This window comes from Canis aureus, chromosome 12, assembly GCF_053574225.1.
Source record: "Canis aureus isolate CA01 chromosome 12, VMU_Caureus_v.1.0, whole genome shotgun sequence".
NCBI lineage: Eukaryota > Metazoa > Chordata > Mammalia > Carnivora > Canidae > Canis > Canis aureus.
Window position 1 is genome coordinate 18385987 of NC_135622.1, and position 15361 is coordinate 18401347.

The 15361-nt window shown below is 34.9% G+C and overlaps 1 protein-coding gene and 1 long non-coding RNA gene across 11 annotated transcripts in view; one reads left to right on the plus strand and one right to left on the minus strand.

Annotated features, from left to right (window-relative positions):
* Positions 1-15361, minus strand: part of LRRTM4 (leucine rich repeat transmembrane neuronal 4) — a 698247-nt gene that overhangs the window by 453849 nt on the left and 229037 nt on the right. The gene's annotated exons all lie outside the window — the stretch shown is intronic.
* Positions 3452-15361, plus strand: part of LOC144280715 (uncharacterized) — a 106144-nt gene continuing 94234 nt past the window's right edge. For all 8 annotated transcript variants that reach the window (XR_013349111.1, XR_013349113.1, XR_013349114.1 and 5 more), the window contains exons 1-2: positions 3452-3555; positions 10068-10187. This is a non-coding gene — a long non-coding RNA (uncharacterized LOC144280715). The remainder of the gene's footprint in view (positions 3556-10067; positions 10188-15361) is intronic.

Below are 15361 nucleotides of genomic sequence, written 5' to 3' on the forward strand. Positions count from 1 at the left end.
TGGAGTAAATTTTAAATGTAAAAATGTAAATAGACGTCCAGAGCAAAATAATATTACCATTGATTTCTGGAAAACAAAGAAGTCAGAGAGTCATAAATGATTTAGCAGAGGGGAGGAATTTATATCCCAAGGGTCTACAGAAAAGATTCTGATAGGAAAAGGGCCTATTTGTTCCACCAATCTCTTGAGAGGGTCCAACAGAAATGATAGTAGACAGTGCGAAACTGGTGCTAAAATCGTTTGAAAGGCCTACTCCTTCTGATTGCAGGAAACAGAGGGACAATTCTGCAAGGTGGACAGAGACACAGAGGCTCTGGATATGGATGAAGTGGCCCATTGGTGTGCAGAGGCAAGGCATCAGGCTGAACCATGGGGGAGTGCAAGCTGCCATGAGCTAAACTCTCTCTTCTCTCACAATCTTCTGGAAAATAGACCGGACACTAGAGGATGGCTGAATAAATTGCATTATCTGGAGGTAACAAACAAAAATACTGAAATACTGATATTTGCTAAGAGAAAGAATCCTCCCACAAAAAGTTATGCCTTGCTATCCTCCCAATCTTCGTCCAATAAAGCCATAGGAATCAAATGTCCCCATGAAAATCTCCTAATAAGCTTTTTAGTATTTCAACTATTAATGAAGAAATCCCTCAAAAAGTAGAAAATGAAGCAACTGAAAATAAGAGAAAATATCATAGAAAATTTAAAACACTGATCTAGAAGATCCAATCTATGATTAATGTAGAGAGACCATATATTCCAGTTTGCCCTGTGAGTTCTTGTTTAGAACTGTTTTTCCAGCAGATTTATTGACAATGCCACTTTCAAGTCAAAAATATCCAACTGTGGACTATTAATTATAAGATCATACTACCAGACAATTAGAATTTTCAAAAAGATAATTTAAAAGATTAGAAAAAGTTTCAGTAGATGCCAATAAAACATCAGAGCACTGATGTCAAGTAAAGGATCTTAAACATCTTCAGAAGTGGAAAAATAATATGAAATAAAAGTTCATTAGAAAATGATTAGGTATCTCAATACGACTGTATTCTTTTTTTTCTGCCTACATCTCTATTATTCTCAGTTTCCTTCATCACCTCATATTCTTTGCTATCAAGTTTTGTTGCCTTCAACTAGTTCTAAGCCTTTTTGTAATCTCATTCTATACTTAAATCTTTGATGATGTAATCCATACATGAAACTCCAAATTCCATCAAATAGATAACGATTTTCAAAGTTTTATTCTTGGCACATACTTCTCATCTCAGCTCCAAGTCTAAATCCAAGTATATCCAAATGAGCATTTGACATTTCCCCTAAAACGACAAAACAAAACAAAAAAAACCCTCACATCAAAAACCAAAAGAAAGGAAAAAACTAAAAATAATAATAATAAAAATAAAAATAAAAACACCAAAACAAAAAACCCCAAAAATCCTCAATGTCATAAATCCACAATATAATTCCCTTTTTATCACCTCCACTTTCAATCTGTACTTCTTTCAAGAATCTTCTTCCCTGGATAGTACCACACAGTACAATCTGGAAACCAGAAAACAGAATTCTTGGAATCATTCTTCACTCTTCTCTGTCCAATACTCTTACATTGAATTTATTACCAAGCCTTACTGGTTTTTTCCCCTACTGATTATCCCTTGTAACTGTATAATCTTCGCATTGCCATTCCTATCACCCTCCCATTGCTCTCCTCTGAACTCCTGGAATAATGTTGTAATGGCCTTTTCCACCACACATTCCTCTTATTCCCCCTCAATTCATTCTGCACATGATGTACCCAGGGATTTTTTTTAAAAAGACAGATGTGATCACATCAGTTCCTGGCTTAAAATCCACTAAGGTTAGCCCAGTTGCTCTTAAAAGTATGAAAAAAAAAGTATTTTAAGAACTTAATTCATCTGTCTTTTCTCTACATTTCTGTCTCTCCAATCACTTCTTCCACAGTTAACCATGGACTCACCATAATGACCTTTCCTCAATTCTCTAATCTAGCAGTTCTCAAAGTATGTTCTCCAGCCCAGCAATAGCCGGGTCACCTGAAAACTTGTTAGAATTGCAATATGTGCAAATTCTTGGGCCCTGACTTGGATCTGCTGAAGCATAAACTTTACAGTGGGGTGCAGGAATGTATGTGTTTTTTTTTTTAATATATTTTATTTATTTACTCGTGAGAGGCACAGAGAGAGAGGCAGAAACACAAGCAGAGGGGAAGCAGGCTCCCTGCGGGGACCCCATTGCAGGCTCAATCCCAAGACCTTGGGATCACAACCTGAGTTGAAGGCAGTCGCTTAACCACTGAGTCACCCAAGTGCCCCAGAAATGTATGGTTTAACAAGGCCTACAGTGAGAACCACTGAACTTTTGTATTCACTGATTCCTTCCATTGCAGCTGTTTCTCTCCTCCCTTTTCTTACTTTCTACTTGCTTTCCATATTCCACCTCAAATTTTATTTCTTCTGGGGCATCTTGCCCAATGCTTCATTTTTCCCATTGTTTATTTTAGATTCTCTTGTTATAAATTCTTCACAGTTTCTAGTATTTTTCACTCAAATTAACTATTACAATGTGTGATTATACATATATTTGTAGGGTTAGTTAATTCAATGTCCATCTCCCCAACTAGACTTTGCAAAACAGGACACCACGGACCTACTTAGATAGACCCATAATTTATTAAGAATGGTAGCATATGGTGGTGCCTGGGTGGCTCGGTCAGTTAAGTGTCCAACTCTTGATTTGGGTTCAGGTTATGATCTCAGGGTTGTGAAATCAAGCTCCATGTCAGGCTCCTTTCTGGTTGTAGAGCCTGCTTGAGATTCTCTGTCTACCTTTCTCTTTGCCCCTCCCCAACCTCTGTCTCTTAAAAAAAAAATGGTAGCACATAAAAGAGGCTCAGTAAATATGACTAGGTTACTGGCAATATGTTGAACAGAGAGATAAAATGATAGTGAAAAGACAAAGTAAAGGAAGGCAATTAGCACATTATATTGTTAATGAGAATCATTCACTGATTTAAGGAAGACATTACATGAAACGTACTGAATCGGAGTGTCTGCTAGACATTCTAGGCTGGTACCATTAACAAATATAAATGAAATTCAAATATACCAATTGCTGGTAATCACTAATGACTTTAATGAAAGAAAAAAGTGCTTAGTTAAACAGAGTATGATTATACAGAGCTCCCTTGTAAACAAAGACTTTTGTCAAGTACTTTTCTTTTTTAATTTCTTTTTCTTTCAGAGCACAAAGAGCTTTGTTCAATCTATGCTTGTCTTGCATATGTTTTATATAAAAAATATTTACAACATTCAACAAAACATAATAAAAGAGACTGACTAGTTAAATGTTTTATCTATGGGAGCAGCACTTCAGTAGAAAGAGTTTAGACTAAAATCCTAGAACCTTGGTTCCTTAAATTCTGAATTATGTTTCCTAGTTACTAAGCAACATGGATGCTTCATGGAGGACCATGTTTCCCACACCGATTCAGCTGTTTTTCCTACTTGGGATTGCTGACAGACAGAAGTTGAGGTAATATGGCCACAGCCATGCACTAAAGTAAAAGATGATGACTTAAGATCTGAACTGTGGTAAATGTCTGGATTGACAGATAAGGCAGCACTTGTTCATCTGCATCCCTCTGCGGAGGCTTGAGAAAAAGTAAAAACCTCCTCCTTGATAAGTTATGTATTTGGGTCACTGGTTTTAAGAAAGAAAGGGACAGCTTAGAAAAGTGACCTAGAAAATTGAAAAGTTAGGGCTTAATTGGAAGAAAAAAATAAAAATAATAGGTCTTGTTCCCAATTTGCCCAGGAAGGTTGTGAAACTGTACCCTTTTGCCCTTCCTTTGTGTCCACTAAAAGGAGATTATTTAGACAGAGGTCTCCCCATGATGGCTGATGTGAAAATGTGAAATGTGAAATGTGGTCATGTGAATGTGAAAATAAGGTCACCCTTGCTTGGTTCTCCTCCACATGCCCTATCTGAAAAAGATAATTCTAATTTTGTGTAGTAATAAATGTATAATGGAAGACTCTGTAGAATTAAAATTTATTAGGATATTTTCTGAAAGCAATGTCTGCTCCTTTTAAGGAACCTTACTCTCAAGGATCCTCATTTTACAACCCATGTTATTCTTCTTCCACATTGTTATTTGGCCACTTACATTTCTGATACCATCTCCTTTTCTTAGTTCATGCCTCATTAGCTACCTAGAGTCTAGACCATGAAATAGCCTCCTAAAAGATCTTCCTGACTATTGCTGACCTTCCACCAATTCATTTGCCAGGCCACCACTCAGGCCAATGTTTCTGCAGTATCCGTTTGATTATGCTGTTTGTCTATCCTTCCATGGTTTGCTACCACTTATTTTTTATTGATTGATGGTCAAATGTTTTCTTATAGGATTAAAAGTATTCTATGACCCAGTAACAGATTACTTTTTTTCATTCATATCTCCCACCAAAACACGCCTCCACCATCAAGCTCTATGCATATTTACTCTACAAGCACAGGTAATTCAAACATAAGATATCATTTAAATTTATTTGACTACATAATGCCGTTTAACATCTCCCAGCCACTGTATTGTGTTCTTGCCCAGAATATCCATAACCTTCTCTAGAATTTTCTGCCTGGTTAATTCTTAATCCTCCTTCAAGAAGGCTCATGTTCCAACTCTTTTTTGAAATCTATCCCAACCATTCCTCCCCTCTTCTCAATAAGCATATTTACTATTACCTCTGTAAAACTTATTTTCTCAGTATATTTATCAACACATGACATACATATCCTTTTATAATTCATTTTGTCTTTTTTCACTAGATAGCTCCTTAAAGACAGTAAGGTTGTTTGACGTCTTTAGCCAGTGTCCTGTATGAGAAAGGCCCTCAGTAAGCATATTATAAATGAATAATTGAAAATGTATTGCATGTAACAATTTACATTTATAGTTCATTAATTCTATGAGATGAATTGCGACTCTCTCATATTTATCTTTATATGTCCAGTGCCTATACAAAGCCAATCAGATTATAAGTATTCAATAAAACAGAATAGATGAATCAGTGGATGAAAAAGTTTAGAGTTAAATTGCTGAACTAGAAAAATGCAATATCATAAAGAAGAATAGTTTGTTGGGGAACCTTCCTGGCTCAGGGAGTTGAGCATCTGACTCTTGATTTAGGCTCAGGTCGTTATATCAAGGTCATGGGATTGAGCCCCGTGTCAGGCTCTGCGCTCAGCACAGAGTATGCTTGAGATTCTTCCTCTCCCTCTCCTTCAGCCCCTCCCCATCATGTGCACTCACTCTTTCTCTCTCTTAAATAAATAAATAGATAGAGAAAATATTTAAATAAAAAAAGGATAGTTTGTCTTTGGTTCCAATTCACCTTCCCTTTCATCCTGTAAAGCCATCTTTTCCCTGCCCTATATTATGCCCATTTGCATGTGTCTTTGCTTCTCCTTCTCCACCCTAGCTGGATAGTCCTTGCCACCAGTGATTTTTACTTGGCTGTTTGTTAGTTGATGACACAGGTATATTGGCACTTTAATGGAAGTGTGTTGAAAAATAGAAAGATTTTAATGTCCAAAAGAATGAATTGTTAAAAAAGAATTTCAAGCGACTTGATGAACATAATAGATATTTGTGAAGGTAAGGGATACAGAGAGAAGAGAAAGTGAGAACAGAAAGGAGTAGCAATTTACCCATCTCTGAGAAGGTACAGAATTTCCATGAAGTGAGGTCACTAAATAAGTGAATTGATCACCATTTCCAATTCTTTGGTTGTCAAAACAAAATGAATCTTGTAAATATCAAGGTTTCTTTTTTTGCAAGACACAGGTTTATTCAGAATTGTAGAAAGCCATATTTTTACATAAGATTCTATGATTTGACAGCTTTTAAAGTCATGTATTTTAGAGTACAAAGAGTTTCATTGGCACTATTTTTTAGTGAATTCCGTCTTAATATTTTCATTCTATGTGGCATAACAAATTATAATGGGACCACTTTTAATCAACTTGTTTTTTCATTCTGTTAATTTTCATGTCTTTTTGGGACATCCATTAAAGTCAATATCCTTAATTTAATGGAAGATTTCCTTTTGAAGTTGCTACATTTTTTCTGCCTAAATTAACACTGAGGATATGTAATGGATGTGTTAAATAGATAATGCTATTAATGGGAAAACTGCATAAATTAAATACAAGCCTGATAATTTTCAGAGCATCTGTTTTATTTTCAACAGTTCAGATTCTTATGCAGTGAATAAGCACCTGAAGAAAATGGACCTCTACTCTGTATTGTCTATTACCCTAAATTTATAATTACTATGGCAAAACCTTATTTTAGTTTTGATATGAATTTAGCAGAAGGAAGAATATAGGCTAATATTTGATCTCAACTGGACAACACTTTCACATACACACAAAAATAACCCTAATATTTGGGGAAACTTTTGATGGGAGTCATTCTTTAAAAAATCCTGTAAGTTGAATAGTGAATTAAGAAATTTCAGGGAATTAGATTTAAGGTTTTTAAAACGGTTAAGCAGGATAAAAAGTATAATGCTTTGTTCTAATGTTATACTTCCTCTTTAGAAGCAAAATAAGAAAGCTGGTACATAAAAGATGCAATATAAATTTTTACAGGGTTTTTTTTTTTTTTTTTTTTGCAGTTTTGTGTTTTGGTTTTGATATCTAAAGGTGTTTAGAAATAGATCAACTTATGGGCAGCCCGGTGGCTTAGTGGTTTAGTACTGCCTTCACCCCAGGGTGTGATCCTGGAGACCCAGGTTGGAGTCCCATATTGGGCTCTCTGCATGGAGCCTGCTTCTCCCTCTGCCTGTATCTCTTGCCTCTCTCTCTCTGTCTCTCATGAATAAATAAGTAAAATATTAATAAAAAATACTAGTTTAAAAAAGAATATTAGTTTAAAAAAGAAATAGATCAACTTATGAAATGCTTAAACTGCTAATTACATATTTATTATGTGTTGCTTTGACAAAATGCGTGGCCAGTTATTTGTCTTAATGTTCTGTAACCAGCATTTTTTTCTTTACTGGTAAGTACAGGATGTCTACTTCTTATTTCAGTAATAAGAAAATTTTTAGGAAATGACTGCCACAAAAAATTTTTTTTTCAGTCTCTCTTAAAAATAGAGGCTAATAATGCTTGGGATTATTTGATTTGATTACTCTGGCAGCATTTATGTTCACTCTGAGGGAAAAAATATTAAATTTTGTATTTTCAAAGTCCTCATACTCTTGTTCTCTTTTGTTTCTTTCCCTCTTTCATATGTGAATATACATACACACAGGCATGCATGCGCACGCACGATGTTAAGCTTTTTGGCAATAAAGCAGGAGATTTTTCTATTACTCACACTATATATTACCAGATCAAACAATCTCACAAAAAGGTTAATGAGCATCTAGATAAGATGGAACCCAAGGGTTTAGTGTTCATCATGATTTTAAATATGGCTTTGGCTTTCTGCTGTATCTGTACCTATGGCAAAATATCACAAACTGCACAGGAGCATGGTGAAATCACAAGTGCAATAAAGTTCATGGTGTTTGGATGATAAATTTGCTCATTTAATCATATTTTTTATGGTTAAAATTTTTAAAAAATCAACAAAAATGCTTCCAGTTTGGTTTGGGGGATACTTTATATCACTGTGTTGTTTTTTTTTTTTTTCTCTAATGTATTCAAATACTAAAATTTAGGTACTCAATCAGTGATTTCAAGTGACATTAATAAACCTAAATTACAATGTGTCAAAGGGCTTTGACAAAAAAAAAAGTTCCCCCAAAACAATAAAAAAAAACCCTATTACTGATATTATACTAAATGCAAGATCTTAGGGATTTTTTGGCTATATTACTACCTTAAAATGGCTTTTGGATTTTTAATATTATGAGCCATTCACAATATCTATGATAAGCTTAGGTATCTAATTGTTAAAATTAATATAAAGGGAGTCACAGACAAGTTAACTAAAAATAGCTATCATTAGGTCTCTCTTTCTTTCCTAAAATTCCAAAACCCAGATAACTTGACAGAGTGTATGGCTGAAAGCAAATGAAGAGTAATGAGGGTTTGGTGGCTCTCACTGTGCATGAGTTCTGTTCCCTTAACCATGGGTACCACTGCATGTGTCAGGCTCTGAGAGGGCCTCTAAAGGACACAAAGATGTGCATGAATGTGGAAGAGTACTAGACTCCTAACAGGGATGGAAATCACGTAGTATCCAAAAATCAAAACGTAAGTCTTAAAAAGAAAGAAGAGAAGTGAGAAAAGGAGAGGAGAGGAGAAGAGAGGAGAGGAGAAAAAGAAGAGAAAGAAAGAAGAGAAGAGAAGAGAAGAGAAGAGAAGAGAAGAGAAGAGAAGAGAAGAGGAGAGAAGAAAAAGAAAATGGTTGCTAAGGACATTTTAAAGCCATCCTGATGTATGCATAAGCCACTTTAGCTGCCTATAAATAATCTCCTGCCTTAAAACTTCCACAGCCCTTCTCTGTGCCACACACTTAGTACCCACCTACATTGATTTGCATTATTATTTGTTCCTGCAGGGATTTCTTTATAACTTTTAACCTAGGTTATAAAATCCTGTAAAATGAAGGTGGTATTCTATAATGTTTTGATTCTCCTTTGTCTCCAAGGCATTGATCAGTCTCTTCCATAATTGGTGTTAAATTAATTGTTGTTGATTTTTTTATAGGACCAAATATAGCCTGATGCAATCAATAGAAGCTCAGTAAATGTTCTTGAATATAATTTAAAAATATAACTGACAATCAGACAGAATTATTCTGTAGGCTATGTTATTGTGCAAAAATGCCCCAGAAAATAAAATTGGGAGCATACAAATCAATTCAAAGGGCTTACTACTATATAAATAGTAGTAAGGTTTTTAAAACTATTTTAACTCTTGTGTGGTTTCCAGAAGATCTACAGAAAGATAGGGGCCTCTAGGCACCTACAAATGAATTCCTCCTTATGCTGGACCTGATCTGTGTTCGTTCACCTTTGCTCAGCCTGAGTGACAATGCCTATCTTGTAAACTGCTATCAACTGTAAGCATTAGAAAGTTCATGGACCCTCAAGGTTAATGTGACACCAAATCAAATCGAATTGTAATCAGAGATTTTCTTAGAGGTTTTGCCTAGGGTGAGGGGTGGGGGGTGGGGGGAACTATTTACATGTGTTCAGCTTTTAGGATAAGTTTCCCTGGACTTCTCCACACTTAAGATGACAATCCTCAGGGTGCCTGGGTGGCCCAGTTGGTTAAATGTCTGACTTTGGCTCAAGTCATAACCTAAGGGTCCTGGGATGAAGTCCTGTATCAGGCTCCCTGCTCAGTGGGAAGTCTGCTTCTCCCTCTCCTTCTCCCCCATCCCACTGCTCATGCTCTGTCTTAAATAAATAACAAATAGATAAATAGATAGATAAATAAATAAATAAATAAATAAACAGATAAATAATAAATAAATAAATAAATAAATAAATAAATAAATAAATAAAACATACTTAAAAATAGATGACAAACCTCTCCCTGTTAAGGCTTTAAGAAAGAAAGAACTGATTTTCAAAAGCTAGGAGGTAAATGGGAAACACAAAAGCCATTGAGTTGAGAAGTGTTAACTGACTTATATATAAGCAGTATAAGCAAAAGAATCAAAGTACAAAAAAAAGTACTAAATCTGCATTCAGCTACTACTCCTAGAGTTAAGTCTGTTTATTTAAAAGCTCCATATTTTTCTTTACACTAACCATGAGATTATAATTCTACGCATTAAAATAGGCCTGTGTTCTTATTTTTTAAATTTTTTTATTTGCCTAGAAGTTTCCACATTGACTATTTCAGATTCTCAGGCAAGCATTCCATGTAAAAATACATAATATGCTAAAACCTATAAAGAAAAAAAAGAAACAACGAGGCAAAGAAGGAGGAAGGAAGAAATTTTGTCATAGGAAGTATATGTAGACATGTAACTACTATAACATTTAAATATATATATATATATATTTTTTCTAAAGATATATTTATCCCCAACCCAACTTGCTGGAGTAATATGGAAGGAAAAAGCTTGGAATCAGGAATGAACATGGGAGACTGAAACATCTTCCAGCATCGAGAAGATAGAAGAGCTCTCCCTGGTAAAGGATGGGATGGGGTTGTGCAACAGTGCCTAGGACAAACAATGAGGAGAAGAAGCCAAATTTAGAGTCCAGATAAAGAGAGGAGGGTGTGGGTAAGCATGTTAGTTGCCCTATTTCACTTTGTCCTTGATATAATAGTTTTATATTCTCTATCAGTGTTCTGTGATCTTGCATGTTTACCTTTAAAACAAAATAGGCAAGCCCAGTGACTTAACAACTACAGCACACATGTCAGAGCAGAAGGGATAATCCAAAATGTGCATTTTGAAATAGTTTTCTGTAATGTGGCACATACCTCATTGTTCCATACTTTCACTTTTTGGAAACAGTTATATTCAAAACCAATTACAGATAGCAACAATGGCACAGGGAGTCTATTTTCTGGGAAAATAAATTTTACTATTTTCAGCTTTTAGTACCTGTGTCTGTATGGCAATGAAGAATACTTTGTTGTAGTTCAGTGTAAGTTTTAATCTTTCTATCTCTGATCTGGTCAATCACATCACAAAGAAAATCATTGTTTGCCTAATTGCATATTATCTCACAGGAAATTAGAACTTGTATAGTATGAAAATTTATAGGATAGAGACATAAAATAGTGAAGCTAAACAGAAGATATATCCATCTGTCTTTTATTCAGATACCCTCTCAAACACCATAGAATATTAAAACATATACTTCGTATGTTCCATTCCTTTTCTTACCAGCATGTGGCAAGAGAAGAGTCAATGGGGAATATCCTCATGGTTATGTTATTTGAACCCAAACCACTGGGGAGTAGTAATTTGGACATTTTCTGACTTGGACTGAGTTTAATGCACTGTTAAATTCCTCTTTTCATATGTAAAAGCAGATGATCTCATTTTCTTAAGTGACAAATGGATTCCGTACAATATAGCTCGTTCGTAGTGAACTTTACAAATGACTCACACCATATATGACTTGTGCAATTACATTTACATTTGCTTGTCATATTTACTCTAAAATGTCACTGAGTACTTTAAAAAGTAGCACTATATGGCAAACTCAAGATGAGAAAACTGTAACTATTCATTTCAGGTTAATTCCAACTCTGATTAGGCTTATAAGAAAAATAAATCAAATTCATTTGCTAGGGTTAACTGGAGTGTTTCATTTGGGATTTTTCTCTTCTCCCCTCCCACCTCATCCCACATCTCTCTCTCTCTCCCCCTGGGGAGAATCACTGCCTCAAAGTCACACTGAAAGCTAATTATCATGCTGGAAAGATGTGGCATTTTACTTGGAAAGGTCACATGGCATAGTGAAAAGAGCAGTGAACTTATAATTAGAAGTCCAAGGTTCAAAGCCCGATTCTCCTCCTGTCTGACAGGATGAGTGTGGCATAGTAGTAGCACCTCTAAAGCCCTGCTGACTTTTAACCAGCAATGTGACCTTGGGCATAGAGAGTTGGATCTCCTTAGTTTCCTTATGACACTTTTTCTTTTTCAGCAGTTCTTGTAACAATGAAAAGATATTATACCTGTGAAACATTTATAAAAATATCAAATTTATGCACAAATGAGGACTTTAAGCACCATTTATTAAATCAAATACATCTTCCTTGCATGTAATATTGTCCTGTGACAGCTGGATGGAGCTTAAAAATTCACCATATGTATCTCTATGCATGCTTGATTGGCACTCCTCAAATATGTTTTTCATTCATCAAGTATCTCATAGCAAGAGCTAAAAGACTGTGATTGCCAGAAAAATCAGGGTGCTAGAGCACTAAATGTCCCTGGAGAGAATATTTTCCCAAAACTACATAAAGGTGTATGGGAAGAGTTCACAAGAAAAGTAAAAAGCCAAAAATACAAATTTCAGGGTATATTCAAAGGGAGCCAAGGGGAAGTCATCCCAATATAGCTGGAGAGAAAAGTCCCAGATATATGTGGGGGATATAAATACCCCATCCACAATATCTTATTTCACCAGTTTGTAGAAGTCAGGTTAGGAAGTAGTGCACGCCATATGGACTCCACCACTTTCTGGCTCAAAATCATTTGGCATCTATTGTTTTTTTTTTTTTTTTTTCCTCCCACGACCACCCTTATGGGCTTAGTATTTCAGCACCTGAAGCATTACAGCCCACTACCCTTAGTCAGTAAGATGCACAAGTGCCCTTTGCAAGTTGGCTCAAAGCAATGAGATTTCACTTCTCTAAACTCTTTGGTGTGATTATAATAAGCAATGGTGGTTCTGTAAAACTGAAAAAAAAATTAGAATGTAATGCCTGTCTTTGGAGGCTATTACTAATTAAAAGGGTCAAAATTTATCCATCACCAAATTCTAAGTCTAGGTTAGAAAGAACTACAAACATTTGAAATCCAACAAAGAGACGGTTGCTAAGATCCAATTTATGAGGTCATTAAACTCATTGTCCTTCAAGACTATCATAGACCCCAAAAACTGTTTTTTTCTTTCTTTCTTTCTCTTTCTTTCTTTCTTTCTTTCTCTTTCTTTCTTTCTTTCTTTCTTTCTTTCTTTCTTTCTTCTTTCTTTCTTTCTTTCTTTCTTTCTTCCTTCCTTCCTTCCTTCCTTCCTTCCTTCCTTCCTTCCTTCCTTCCTTTCTTTCTTTTCTTTTCTTTCTTTTCTTTCTTCTTTCTTTCTTTCTTCTTTCTTTCTTTCTTTTTCTTTCTTTTTCTTTCTTCTTTCTTGTTCTTGCTGTTCTTGCTGTTGTTGTTGTTGTTGTTGTTGTTCTTCTTCTTCTTCTTCTTCTTCTTCTTTTTAGAGAAAGAGAGAGAGAACATGGCAGGGATGGAGGCAAAGGGCAGAGGTAGAGGGAGAATCTTAAGCAGGCTCCATGCCCTGCAGGAAGCCTGACATGGGACTTGATCTGAGTTGAAATCAATAGTTAGACACTTGACCATCTGAGCCATCCAGGTACCCTACCAAAAGCTCTCTGTATGGATCTCCTAAATATCTGTTGTATTAGGATCCAGGGAAAATAAATTTACTTTTTTTTTTTTTTTAAACCATGATGATTCTTTAAATACTTGATAATACTCCAGCTTTTTTTCCAAGCTAAATATTATTCTCTCGACCAAGTTATGTAGATTACTATTCATTGACCATTTTAATCACTCTCCTAGAACTAGTATTTGTTTGTCTACATTTCTTTCCTTTGTAGTACTCAACAGTGGATATCATAAATCAATTATTGTTTAACCATTATAATACTATAGATCATCTGCTCTTTTGGACTATATTTTACAATTCTATTACTTTAGTACATATTGCACTTGCTTTTAGATTATTCTCATGATATGACTATTATAGAGTCTAATAAAACCTCTGAATCTATTTTTTATTTTTATTACTGAGAAATTTAAATATATACAAAAGTAGACTAATATAATAAATCTCCTATATATCCATTATTCAGCTTCAACAATTTTCAACTTTTATGGGTCTTATGAAAGTTGTTTCGAATATTCTGAAGAGGAATACACATTTTTAAGCTGTCCTTTGTAAAAGCACGTATTAAACTAGAAATTGCACTAGTAAACTCATGCAAATTATCATGGAAAGGAAAAAAACAATGATTACCAAATGACAAAATTAAATTTTGTTGTTATGACATACATAATTAATTATAAGGAGTATGGTAGACAGAATAACAGCCCACTCAAAGATGTTGACTTCCTAATCCCCAGAATTTATGACTATGCCAGGTTACAAAGGAAATTAGATTTGCAGATGGAATTAAGGTTGTTAAACAGCTAATGCTAAAATAGGGAGGATATCCTAGATTATTTGGATGAACTCAATATAATAATAACAAATGTGGAAAATAGAAATAGATGAGAGTCAAGGTAAGATGTAACTGTGGAAACAAGGCATGGAGAGATGTAACATTACTTGATTTTGAGATGTAATGTGGTCATGGCCAAAGTGTTCAGGTAGTCTATAGAAGCTAGAAAAAGCTAGAAAACAAATCCTCCATTACAGCCTATGGAAGGGTTCAAGCCTGTGTTGGGCTTCAAGCCTACTAAACTGTAAGATAATAAGTTTGTGTTGTTTTAAGCCATTAAGTTTGTGGGAATTTGTTACAGTAGCCAGGGAAAAGTAACTCAAAGATGCAACCTATAATGTTTATTATATCATTCAGAATATTTATTACTTCAGATACAGATTATGCCAAAACCAATTAATATATGTTTTATATTCTCATTGCTATAATTAAACATATTGCATTGAGGTAAGAATAAGTCAGGTGGCCCATCACATAGTGGTTAGGGGTGTGGTTTTGTAGTTGCATGCACTGGGTTCAAATTCCGGCTTTGCCAATTACTATCCACATGAACTTATACTAAGTAATTAATCTTCCTTTACCTCAGTTATCTAACTTGAAGAATGTGTCCAATATTTCACAGATTATGAGAATTGAGAATGCTAGAGCATACATGTAAAGCACATGGCAGTGGCTTGCACATTAAAAGTTATAAATAATTATTTTTAGTTTAATATTTTAAAGTTTACACATTACTATAAATTTTCTTTAAGTAGAAAATGCTCATAAATCCAGCTCATTTCAATTATCTTGTCAACAAAGAAAACATGAGAAAACTTGTCAAATGTCTGGCTGAAATCCAGACCTTGTCTACAGTGTCTCTAATATCTTCTGATCTATTAAGCTACTAACCCTATTAGAAGGAGAAATTGAATTAGTCTGACGTGACTTAGTTTGTGTGAACCCATATTGAAACTGAGTGGTATGTGTTCTTTCTTTCGGGTACTCACTAATAATTTCCTTTATAATTGGTTGAAGAATTTCATCTGAAATCAATGTCAATTTCATTTGGCTAATGTTTGCATAATGTCTCACTCCTCTCTATAATGTTTCACTCCAGAATCTCATGCTCAGAGCTTCTTATGATGTAAGATATTGTGAAAGTCTGTAAGCAGCTCACACTTAGCAAGATGATCCTCAGGATTCCAGAACCTCAAATTATTCATGATTTCTGAAGATTATAACAGTGTTTCCAGAGTTTATAATTTCAAGACTTCTTAAAGGCTTAATTATTTTACTAAGAAGGATTTGCAGTGAGAAGGTTAGTAACTAGCCAAGCTTCTGTGTTAAGGGTCTCCCATTTTTCTAGCCCTCTCTTCACCTCCCAAAATTTCCAAAGGTGTGAATAAGAATTGGA